The sequence below is a fragment of the Mesocricetus auratus genome, unplaced genomic scaffold, assembly GCF_017639785.1.
Source record: "Mesocricetus auratus isolate SY011 unplaced genomic scaffold, BCM_Maur_2.0 Super-Scaffold_100001, whole genome shotgun sequence".
Lineage (NCBI taxonomy): Eukaryota > Metazoa > Chordata > Mammalia > Rodentia > Cricetidae > Mesocricetus > Mesocricetus auratus.
In genome coordinates, this window is record NW_024429187.1 from 915,770 (window position 1) to 928,508 (window position 12,739).

A 12,739-nucleotide genomic window follows, 5' to 3' on the forward strand; every position below is an offset into this window, starting at 1 on the left:
GGACAATTTAGGGGAGTCAGTATTCTTTCTACCTTGTAGGTCTGAGGAGTTGAACTCAGGTCATCAGGGTCAGTGGTAAACACCTTTACCCACTCCACCAGCTCAGCATCTCCACACTTAATTATTCATTAAACAGGATTTAGTGTTGCCCAGACTGAACTCAAATTCACAATCCTTCTGCATCAGTCTTCAAAGTATAAGATTTGTGCACCTCATGCCCCACTTCCAATACAATTTATAAAAGTAAAATTTTAGATGAAATCTGCATTCAATGCAAAATGTTCAGAAATAATTTATGATCACAAATTCAGCAAATAATCAGTGTGATTTAAAAATATTTTATTTTGTTCAATTTATTAATAGCAAGTTATAGTAAATAGGTGTGTTTTTTTTTTTTTTTTGGTTTTTGAGACAGGGTTTCTCTGTATTGTTTTTGGAGCCTGTCCTGGAACTCACTCGGTAGACCAGGCTGGTCTTGAACTCACAGTGATTGCCCTGTCTCTGCCTCCTGAGTGCTGGGATTAAAGGCATGCACCACCAACGCCCGGCTTTTTTTTTTTTGGGTCAGGTGTTGTTATATATTACCTTCAACAACATATAAGTTACTAGAGATACAGTAACAAATATATATATATGTATATATATATATGGAGAGAGAGATTCAGTGTAAATATTATTTCCCCTTAGATAATGACAACTACAGCTCTTTTCTGATCCATGTCATCTCTGTAAAATAGGACAAAATGTTGATGAAATCAAGGTGTGGTATTTACAAATTGTCATTTCAGTACTAGCCAAAACAAATACAAACAAAAGGAATAAAATAGGAAATGCTTACAAAAACAAATTATGTTTCTATGAAGTGTGACTCTTGATTACAAAGTGGTGAACTTCACAGAAAGTACTGGGCTTATCCTGTTTGTGCAAATCAAATTATGGACCAAATAATTGAGGATTTTGGATTCAAGACCCCAAAAATATGCACAAATTTCTAGACAGAGGCAAGTAAATTAAATGTGTAAAGGTTGCAAAGGGAAGTTAACTTAAAAATGTGGAAAATCTTTTCCAACTGTGTGTGCCCACCTCTCCACCCTCCAAAACCTCACCCATCTCAGCAGTGGACACTTTATCCACACTCTGAGCCTACTGGATTTGCCACTATGTTACCATCTTCCCACAACCTGGACTCATGGGCTTCATTGGCTTTACCCAAACATTGTACTTCTCAGGTTCGCTGTATTTTGGTGCCATTTTCCCACAGTCAGGGCCCATCTGTTTCATTCATTTTAAGAACAGTACACCCACGAATTTCAAACAATAAGTTGAGTATGGAAAATCACAACTCATTATCGAGTGTATTATCCTAATTTTTCTTCTCTCTTTGATCCTTACAATTTTTAACTTTTAAAATTCATACATATTTTTAAATTTTGAGACAGAATTTCATCCCATCGTCCAAGATGGAAACTCACTGTATAAACCAAATGGCCTCAAACTCACAGTGGTCCTCCTGTGTCAGCAGCTCAAATACTGCGGTTACAGGAATGAGTTACCAAGCTGGGCAATCTGCTCCTTCTTTACTACATAGGAGCTGTGTGTCTCTCAAAGGCCTGCTGAGTAGAACTTGCCAGTGGGAGCTCATTTAGTCCTTTGGTTTGCTCGTGGCATTAAATGTTGCCATGCTGCAGAATCCTTCCTGTTTTCTCAATGAAATCTCCATAAGCCGTTGTCACAAAGCCTTCCAGAACATTCAGTTTGCTAGACCGTGGTCTTCATGACCAGTGCTTCCACTGCAAACAGTTACAAAGGAAGCAGGAAGCAGGAGTGTGTGACCTACCAGCTCTGCCTTGGAGTCTGTCTTCACAAGATGAGACTTTGGTTCCTTACAGGAAGACTGTCTGCCCAGGTTTTGATTCCGCAAAAAGAATGATTGAAATGTTTCCAAAAGCAATCCAGTGATGTGAACGAAGACCACAAGACTTATCTAGGAAGCACATATATGTGAAATTCGTGCTCATCTACAGAATAACCACTATTAAATACTAAGTACATTTAATTTGATGATTTATTCTTTTTACTTTGTGTGCATTTATTTGCCTGTATGTGTGTCTGAGTGATTTTGTCAGATTCTCTGGAACTGAAGTTACAGACAGTTGTGAACTGCCATGTGGGTAAACTATAGTTATGTAAGTTTTGTATGGATGATCATGTAGTAATTACACTATCCACTTTTCTAGAAAGGGATTTCTAGAAAGTATAGAAAGCTAAAACATGTGTGTTCCCTACTGATAGAACCAGTATAAAAACCAAGAAAATGATAGTATATCAGTAATTTAATTTGGTAATTAAGAAGACTGACAGTTGGAAAAATGATGAAAAAGAAAGACTGAAGGCAAAAGAAGTAAGCCAACCATAAGAAAGAAGGAATCATAACTCTATTTACAGAGTAATTCCATTTCGTGATTTCACAAAAACTATTTCTCACTAAGTTACCACTCACAATGAACTATATTAAGATGTGAATTAGCATTCCAAATGACAGATATACGGAACACAAAAAAGCAGCTCTACTTGCCCGCTGGAAGAGTCAAGCTGGGCATTTTAGGAGATCTTGGTTAAGATCAATACTTGTGCTAGACTTAGAAATTATTCTAATCTCTGTTCTAAAAATACCCAGGTAAGGGCCAGAGAGGTTGCTCTGTGGCTAAGCTGGCAACCAAAAATACTGAATCAAGACTTTAGGTTACACTAAACTAAAAATGATCCTAATCTCTGTTCCTGCCTGACTGGACTGTTCTCAACACTCTGTTGTCACAGTCTGAAGCTGTCATCACCTTCCAGTGCTCTACTGTCTGGATTCTCTCTCACACTCAACTCATTGCAGTCCAGCTCCTCCCCTGTCACTCTAGGTCCTCAACTCTTTATCCCTCCCACATGATCTTTTACCCAGTTTTTTCTACTCTTTTTTATTGGGGCTGTGGTAGCATTTCAACACTGTTCGTCACCCCCTTTTTCTGTACTTCATGCATTATTTTCTATATTCTTGGTCTCCTCATCTAGGCTAATGTTTCAATAATTATCCTAATAGGTATTTGTAGATATATACATTCCAAAGGTGTTTGCCTTTAGTCTTTAGCTCATACATGGTGTCACAGCAATTAACTTCTCAGAGGACCCCAAGTATTCCCTACACAAACTCAGTACCTCTAAAGGTAACCAGCGGCCTTGGAGTGTAGGGTAGTCAAAGAGCATTTGCTCAATTACCAATCCCTTAGAACTCTAATATAAAAAGTAAAATATTTAAATAAAAAATAAAATAAAATAGTATGATGCTTGTTAAAAGTCAAAGCTTATCTCTATTTGTGTATGGTGGTGCATGCTCTCTGGAGGCAGTTACGAGGGATCTTTGTGAGTTCAGGCCTGGTCTATATACTGAGTTCCAGAACAGCCAGCTCTGTGTAGAGATACATTGTCTCAAAATGAAACAAAATCAAACGCAAAAATAAAAAAGGAAAAAGTATCATGTAGTTTTTCTCTGGCACATAAAATTTCTGCAGAGAAACGTACTGGCAGTGTTAGAGGATTTTACTAACATGAGAAGAATCATTTATCTCCTGTTATATTTAAAATTCTTTGACTTTTAACAATACTACTTGGGTTTGTTTGTTTGTTTGAGACAGTGTATCACCATGTAGTTTTGGGAAGCCTGGAACTTGCTGTGTAGACCAGGCAGGCTTCAAATTGCCACCATTCTCTGGTTGTTGTATTTCACAGGAGTCCCGGTAATTGATAAGACCTTGGCAGCCATTCACTTTAGGACATCAGTTTTGTATGCTCCCTTTCCTTTTATTGCATGTCTGACATGCGAAAGGCCCTCCTGTAAATCAAGATAAAAGAATTTTCTGTATTTTTTCCTAAAAAATTAGAAGCAAAAGCACAACATTTAAAGAAACAGACTGCAAATTGTATTTTGCATTAAGCTCCCTTAAATCTTATCTTTGGGTTGGGCGATGGTGGTGCATGTATTTTATCCCAGAGCTCCAGAGGCAGGTACAGGCAGATCCCTGTGAGTTTAAGGCTAACCTTAAGGGCTTCAGAGTGAATTTCAGGACATGCTCCTGAGCTATAGAGAAACTCTGTCTCAATGTCTCAAAACAAACAAACAAACAAACTAAACCTGTGCCTTTGTATATAAGATACATACTTCAAGTTTATGAAGGATAATTATTTTATCCTATAACTAGTTGAAATTTAAATTCACTAATTACTTGAAAATTTTCAACCAAGAAAACAGAGACACATTTTTTTAAATTTGAAGCATTTTAACATTTTCAAAACTCAAGTGTATGACAACATGAATTTTATACATAATAGAAGACCAACAATATGAATATAGACATCATATATTTCAACAAATAGTTAAGAAAATATCAATTTCCATTGCAATACAATATTTGGAATAAAGGATAAATTGAAATGGGTTAGTGGTTAAGAGCAATCGTTACTCTTCCAGAGGACCTGACTTGAGTTCCCAGCATGGCAGGCTGCTCGTAATTACCTGTAACAGAAGGATCATGAGATCTAAAAACTTCCACTGGTCTCTGAAGAGGGCACTTGCATTCATGTGTACACACAGAGAGAAGGATACACATAACTAAAACAATAATTGGAAAACTTTGGCAATAAATCATTAAGTCGGTTTGGGACATTGTCTCAAATATGCCACATAACTCAGGGCATATTTTAGCCAAACAGAAATGGCACCTCTGACCATGCTGACATCACAAGCAGAGTTTCACATCCTTTGGAAGCCACAGATTCCACCACATCCCTGTCGACAATGAGCTCTTGTTGTGTTGCCAGATGTGAGAAGAAATATCAAAAGCATGTGTTACTTTTCTGTTGACATTTGGTTCTACTAATACTATGTTTGGTTTTTACACTTTTCAATGAATTCTTTGTTTTTCAGCTCTGTTTCCCAAGTGAGCATAGGCCCATACTTCCTCACTTAATTCTGCACAGACTCTTAAGAGTGAAAAAATAAACTATGTAGTTGATGATGCTGCTTTTCTGGAGCATATGGAAAACATTGAAATGGAAAATAGTGCATCTTTGAACTCAGTGTCTTGTTTGATATATTTGTTTCCCACTTCCAGTTGCTTCAGTATTAATATTTTAGAAAGCTACCTTGTAACAGCTTGACTCACCACACATCTGGGTGAGGTCACTTTAAACAGTCTTACACCCTGCTCACTTGGGTGTCTAAATTTGTACTGAATTCTCATCCCGTGTCCTCTGCTCCACGTATTGTAATTCCTTGGTGTCTTGTAACTTTAGAACTGTGGTGTAACCTACCACTAGAGAAAATCGACAGGAATTAAAATATAATTTCAACAGCAAAAAATGCAACATACTAAATGAAGGGAGCAATATCAGCTAAGCACCAAGACGGCTTCCAGATAGAGAGAAGACAGACATACAAATGACAGTTTATAAAGAAAAAGGGGAAACCCAGTGTTAGGATGAAGTGTTCAGTTTTACTTGACATGTTTATTAGGTGAGCCAAACGGGGGTTTCCATTGCTAGACTTCAGTACTTTGATTGCCAGACATTGGTAGTCAGCCTCAGCAGGAATTGGCTAAAGGAGAGAATAGACTTTCACAGATGCTTTAGAAATGCAATCTAGTGGTTTTCAGCATGGCAGATGGAATGGGGGAATAACAAGGCTTGCCAGAGCCATGTTTGCCATCCACAAGCTGCCTAGAGTCCCTTCACTAAATTTCATGAGTTACAAAACAAACAAGCAAGCAAGCAAACAAACAAACAAAAACCCACTGCTTAAGAAAGAAATGCGACTGCATTCAAGAGGATCCCATGCCCTCTTCTACCCTATGTGGGAACTGCATGTATGTGGTGCCTGACATATGAAAGAAAATGCCCATAAATAAATATTGCAAGTAGAATAAAAATATTGTATCAGGTCTTTCTTTGGGCAACCAGCTCCAGAATAATGACACAGAGGCTTTTTGTTAATTATGAAAGCCTGGCCTTAACTTAGACTTGTTTCCAACTAACTCTTAAAACTGAAATTAACCCATTTATATTAACCTATGCTCTGCCAAGTGGCTTGTTATCTTTTCTCAGAACTGTCTATCTGACTTCCTCCGCATCTCACTAGTGAATCCCCCACATCTCATATTCTTCCCAGAATTCCTATCTGCCCTATCCTCTCTTGCCTAGCTACTGGTCATTCAGCTCTTTATTAAACCAATCAGAAGATGCCATAGCAGGTGAGATAATATCTTGCAATATTCCCCCTTTTGTCAAAATAAAAACAAATGGTTTCAACTCAAACATGGTAAAACTATATACAGTAAGAACAGTTATCAAGTCAAAATTACATTCACAATTTCCAGTCAATTTGTATTTTGCAACTTTGGGAAAGGTAGTCTATTATCTATAATATTATGCTGAGTCCAATGTTTTGTACCTAAAATACTTTTTTCATATCTTGTATTACCAATCTAAAAATATCTCTTTAGACCTTAAAACATTTTCTTAGATAAACAATTTAAGCTTTTACATTTCTTAAGCTTTATAACATTTTGTGAGTTTCTTTCTTTTGAATTTGATAAAAAGAAAACTATAAAACTATAACTATCTAGTCTTCAACCTCATCAGAAACCTGAAAAGGATAAAATATTACCTGAGTAAACAGGAAGTAAATGGAAAAAGCTGGAAATTCACAAAACTATAGAAAGGATAGAGACAGTTGGCTTCTTGGACATATTTCTTGAATTGTGTTGTTTGGCAGAGAAAAAGTAGGGGAATATATAGCAAGCCTAGGGTCAAGTGGATGGGAGAAGTGAAGGAAATAGAAGGTCTCACTTTGACCAGGAGGTCCCTTATCAACAAGTAGATGGTATAGGTTGAATAGGAATGGCCTGCAAATACTCTTATGCTTAAATGCCACACTTATTTGGGGTTAGGGCTAATAGCACAAGAATAATTGGTGCCTGCTACCAGGGCTTTCAATTGAAGCCACAAGGCAAAAATTGAGCTCAGGAATGAGGTCTTATCTACAGGAAAGAGTCAGTGATGGGGTTGGTAAAAAGAGCTAGCTGTAGCCTTAAAGACAGCGGCTGGTATAGCTTTGTCTCTAAGTCTACCAGAGGAGTGATGGACACTCAGTGGTCACATTCTTGTACTCAGAGAAGCACTTACACTGACCAAGGGAGAAATTTACCAAATCCTCACTGGCAGATGGGGTGCTGAGCAATCAGTGAGTTGTCCTAAGTGGCCTGGAGATGAAGGACAGGGTTCTAATGTGGTTCTGACCCCGAGAGGGAGGAGAGGCACCAGGAGAGTCTATTGCTTTCCAGTGCAAGCAATCTTAGTAATCAGGAACCAAGCAATACCACCAAGTGACACCACACAACAAACCTCACACAGGGGATTTATTGGGGAGAAATGCAGAATTGTGACTGTCTTTGAGCAGGAACAGAGACAGCAGCAGGCTGGGTGGAGAGGACAGACTTTTCTAGGGGTTTTAGAGCATATGCAGTAAGCTAGTAGAAAGATACAGTGCGACTGCATGTATTGTTTGGTTATTAACACTGATTTATGGAAGTGGGAATTTCCTAGCGCTGGATTCTGGGACAAGCCAGGGTCAGGATGATTTTTTACTGGCTTGTGGAAATACAAGAAGACATTTTCAGAGACAATGAATATATGTTAGCTTGACTGTAGTGATGGTTTCAAGGATGTGAACCTGTGGTGATATCTTGCTTGTATAAATAAAGCTTATCTGAAGGTCAGAGAATGGAGTTTGCCACTAGCTATCAATAGAGCTCTGGAGAGCTGTACAGATAGACAGGAATGAGGTAACTGGGTGGAAGCAGGATAAGCTGGAAGAAACAGGAACTTGCTCTCTTGTCTGCTGAGAAACTAAGGAGGTAAGCTGTGTCATGGCTTGTGCCTTCGCTCTGATCTCTCAGCATTTTATTCAATATCTGACTTCAGATTTATATTACTAATCAAGAACTCCTTTTTATTGATTTAATAAAACTCTGATTGTCCAGGAGCCAGGCAGGAAGTACAGGCAGGGTTACCAGATTGGGAGAATACTGGGAAGAGGAAGGCGGAGAGAATCTGCCAGGGAGATGTTATGTAGCTGCCATGGTATCACTGGTAAGCCAAGACAAAATGGATATAAATAGATTAATAGAAAATGAATTAATAATTAAGAGACAGGTAGCCTAATAAGAAGCCTGGCTATCGGCCAAACAATTATAATTAATATATGCCTCTGTGTGTTTATTTGGGACTAAATGGTTGTGGGACTTGGTGGAAACTCCATCTACCTGAACGTACCTCTGAACAGAGAATAGTCATTAACATCAGTATGAGTTGTAATATATTCAAGAGACTTAATAGAATATTGAATATTTAGTTTGTCAGATTTGATCATCAATGAAAGACTTAAATAGCAGTTACACTTGCAGCCTGAAAAATAATATTCTCATGGAAGAAACTGTGACCTATCTAAATACATGCCATCTTTTGGAGGAGGCTAATTGTGATGAGGACAAGGTGTTTCATAAACTGAGAATTGTGATTTTATAAAGGAAAGATGACAATGCTGCAGTAATGTGCTGTTATTGTCAAAGTAAATGACAAGGACAAGGAGCTTGTGGAACTGTGTTGCTCTTCTGTTTGAAACCCTACACTAGAAGCATTTCCTCACCTCTCAGTGCCACATTCTCAGTTTCCACTTTTGTTTATCAAGTTGTATGGGAGCGATGTTATTGCTTGTGACATCTCTTCACTATGTACTACAGGAGGGTCACAAGCACACAATCCTCCAGCCTCCAATTCCTGAGATCCGGGATCATAGCATGTACTACTGTGCTCAGCTAGGTCATATACAATCTTGGCCGTTTGATTATGAACATTTTCAGACTTGTCTATCTGTTTCATTTTTGCAGCTTTTATTGGTCTATAGTTGTCAGACAATCAGAACTGAAATAACTTAGAAAATGTTAACTTTGTGGATTATAGGGTGGGGTGTACTGATGCCACGGACACTGTGATCACACAGACAGAAAGAGCAAACCGGAAAATGATGCTGTTTAGATGGACTTAGGTATGCCATGTGACATGATGAACGTAACTAAAGCTCATGAATTAAGAGCTTATTGAGATAGGAAATTATTTAATGTTTATATAATCAGAAATTTTTGTTTGATGATGAACATGTATTTAATAAAAATTTATGTGAGAAAGGCCGATGCTGAAAAGGACTGAAATACATTTTTAGAAAGAAAGCTGAAGCCACAAAATCTATTATTTGGATGAAAAAGAATCTCTGTAGTAGGTGGGAAAGGGGGTAGAAAGAGTCATGTTTCTTTATACACTTTGATCCTTGTGAAATTTTGTTCTGTGTGTTTTTTACTTTGGGGGGATACTTAAGGAAGTTTGTAGTATTATGCTACATTTATTTTTTGTTTCTTAGGTTTTAGCAGTTTTTTTGGGAGGGGTTGTGTGCACATCCCTGCATGCGTGTTTGTGTAAGAATTATCATCAATGTTTTGAGTTGGGTAGAAGACAAATGTGTTCAAAATATATTATACACTTGTGTGAAATTGTTTTATGTGATCCTGTATAATAACAAATAGATAAATGAATAAAATAGTTTTGATTCCTATTTCCTCCATTCTCATAGTCACTTCAAATTCATAAAAAAATTCCTTTAATGCCCAAGGATACCTGGGGAACTTTGTTGGATTCCTTTGCCAAGAGCATCCTCTTCTGTCAAAATAGTGCAATGCAGCCGCCTAAATGGACTGAGGAGAAAGACAGTTGTGTTACACAGGTGTGTGTGTGTATGTGTATGTGAGTGCATGTGTGTGTGCATGTGTGTGTGTTTGTACTCACATGAGATCATGCGTTTGTGTGTGATTTTTTTCTGGTACTCCTCTACCTCCCTTCCCCTCTGTACACACTGATGTGTCTTTTCTCCTTCTTTACTGAAAAGATTTCAACTGCATTTCTTTTCATTTTACCCTTTTCTGCCTTTAACGGTGATGTCCTCTGCAGACCAAGTGTGGTGATTCAGAACTCATCATTAGGTAATTTCCTTCTACTTTTTATTTGGCCTGTCCTGAGTTTTAAGGATTTTCACTAGTGTGTTCTTCTTACTATGTTTCTCAGTTTCATGTGCCATCTGAACCTTGACATGCCTAGTGAAAACCACATATTCAGTAATCATTTGGTAAATTAATTGATCTAAAATCTATACTTGAGGCAAGGTAAATACATATTTTTATTATGTTGAAAGAATATGTATTACCTAAAAGATAAGAATACTGATCTATACAGAGGGGATAAATGTGGAAATGGAAATATTCATTGGTGTGATTTGTCCATTATACATTATATCCATTTAGTACGTTTGATATATCAATTACTATTATTTTTAAGAAAAAATAAGTGTCTATGGAATAGACAATGACAAAAGATATATCTCTATTTCCCTCCTCCTGGAGCATTAGAGACCATTACAGAAGAGAGGGCAGAAAGATCATAAGAACCAGTGGTCAGGAGGATTGTGGTGCAAAAGTGTCTCCTGGATGTGATAGAACCTCTTCACTCATGAACTCACAGCAACTGTGGTTGTCTGCACAAGTTCAAGCCAGTCAACCTTCTACTACGGAGTGGGGTGTACGGGACTCACAAGCTCTCACCCTTAACTGAAGAGCATCTGTGTACAGCTTATGGCTTCTGGGAGAGAAGACAGTTTTCCTTAAGTCAGTTGCCTTTGGTAGGTCAACAACTCTCCAGTAGATGATCCCACAAACTGGACTCAATGGGTTATTCCAAAAACAGAAAAAGGACAGAAAGTAGGAGATAGACATGGTATAGAAATGAGAGGAGTTAAGGGAGGAGAATATGATCAAATATATTGCATGAATTTCTCCAAGAATTAGTAAAATTATTTCAATTATTGAGCATACCTGTTTCTGAAGTCTCTATTATGTTTGTCTGTATATCTGCTTTTAAGCCACACTGATTTTATTGCTGTTGATTTTTAATATATTTTCAAATTAACAAAATTGACAGCTGTAACTTTAGTCTTTTCCTTACATTTGGGGTCTTTGGAGGCCCCCATATGAATTTTAGGATTTATTTATTTTTGTTCTTATAGACATGTTTTAAAATGAGTGCGCTAATATTAGGTACAGTTACTTAGCAGCAAAAGTGAAATCAGACAAATTGACCTCATTAAAGTAACAGCAAGCCACCAAGTGTGCAGATTGAACACCTGTACTGGGAAATATTTTACATGATTTTGGTTATGGGGTTAACAACCAAAATACACTAAGAATTCCTACAATTCAATAGCAAAAATAAATAAATTTAAATATGGTCAAGGGCATTATTAGACATGTCTGAAAACCAAATGTCCACATGATAATATTGCATGAAAAATGGTCAATGTGGTCAACCATCAAAGAAATATAAATTAGATCCATAGTAAGATGTACCCAACATCCATTGATATGACTATTAAAAATGAAAAGATATTGCTTATCCAGTAATTTCACAATTATTTCTGAAGCAATGAATAAAACCAGTGATCATTGCTAATAAGAATAAATTTCATACATAAGATAGACATTTAAAAAGAGAAGATAAAATAATTCTAAAATGCTAAACAGGAACAGAGAAGTGAGACATCTCAGCAGGTAAGGGTGTCTTCAGACCTGATGACCTGAGTTTGATTCCCAGGTTCTACTTTGATTGATTTCTAAAAGTTGTCCTCTGACTTCCATGCTTGTGCCATAGATTCTTCAAAATATCTTTCTCTTATTACCCATAATTTGAAGGTTTGAAAAAAATCTCCCTTTATGGGTAAAAATACCAGTGTGAGGTTTCCTGTACTGGCTAAATTTAGTGAATGTTTATTACATGCATCAGTGTTGAAAAGTAGAACCATTTTAAACAGAAGGCAAGCAGCAGTTGCTCCTATCTAAGAAAACTGAACTGTATTTTTTTTAACACGGATAATCAACCTTCAGGTTTATAAGGGAATAGAGTTCAGTTTGAGGTTCCAGGATTTGTAATTCCTAATTTATTAAATGAACATATCCACTGAGTGTCATATGTCCCAAAGAATGTGCAGGGATTGCCATATAGAAAAGCACCACACAGAACAATTCCACTTAGTAATATGATTACCATGAAGGAATGGACTCAAAGTGTGATGTGATTCTGCAGGAAAACAATTAATGAAATATTTAAGAAACATTTTAATGATGGAAGTTGTCTAAGTATTAGCTTTTAGTACATGATGCAGATAACATGAAATGTGCAATGAGGTAAAGATGAATCATGTAAGATGCTTTGGAAATTTGCTTAACTGCAATAAACACACTCATACACACACACACACACACAGGAGACAGGTATGCCTGTGTGTGTATGTGCATGTATGCATACATATTTTAGCTTCCTCACAAATGAAAGTGAATTTCAAAAGAAACAATTTCCATCTAGTCAAACATTAAACACGTGTCCACATCCTAGAAGCAAATTTAAAAGACAAATTGCTAAGAAAACAAAGATGAGAAGATGTGACTAAGAAGGTTTTGAGTTTCATATATTAAAAGCAATACTAAAAGTGAAATATATTGTAAATCTCACAAAATGTCTTTTAATGCTAGAGAGAAAACAGCTT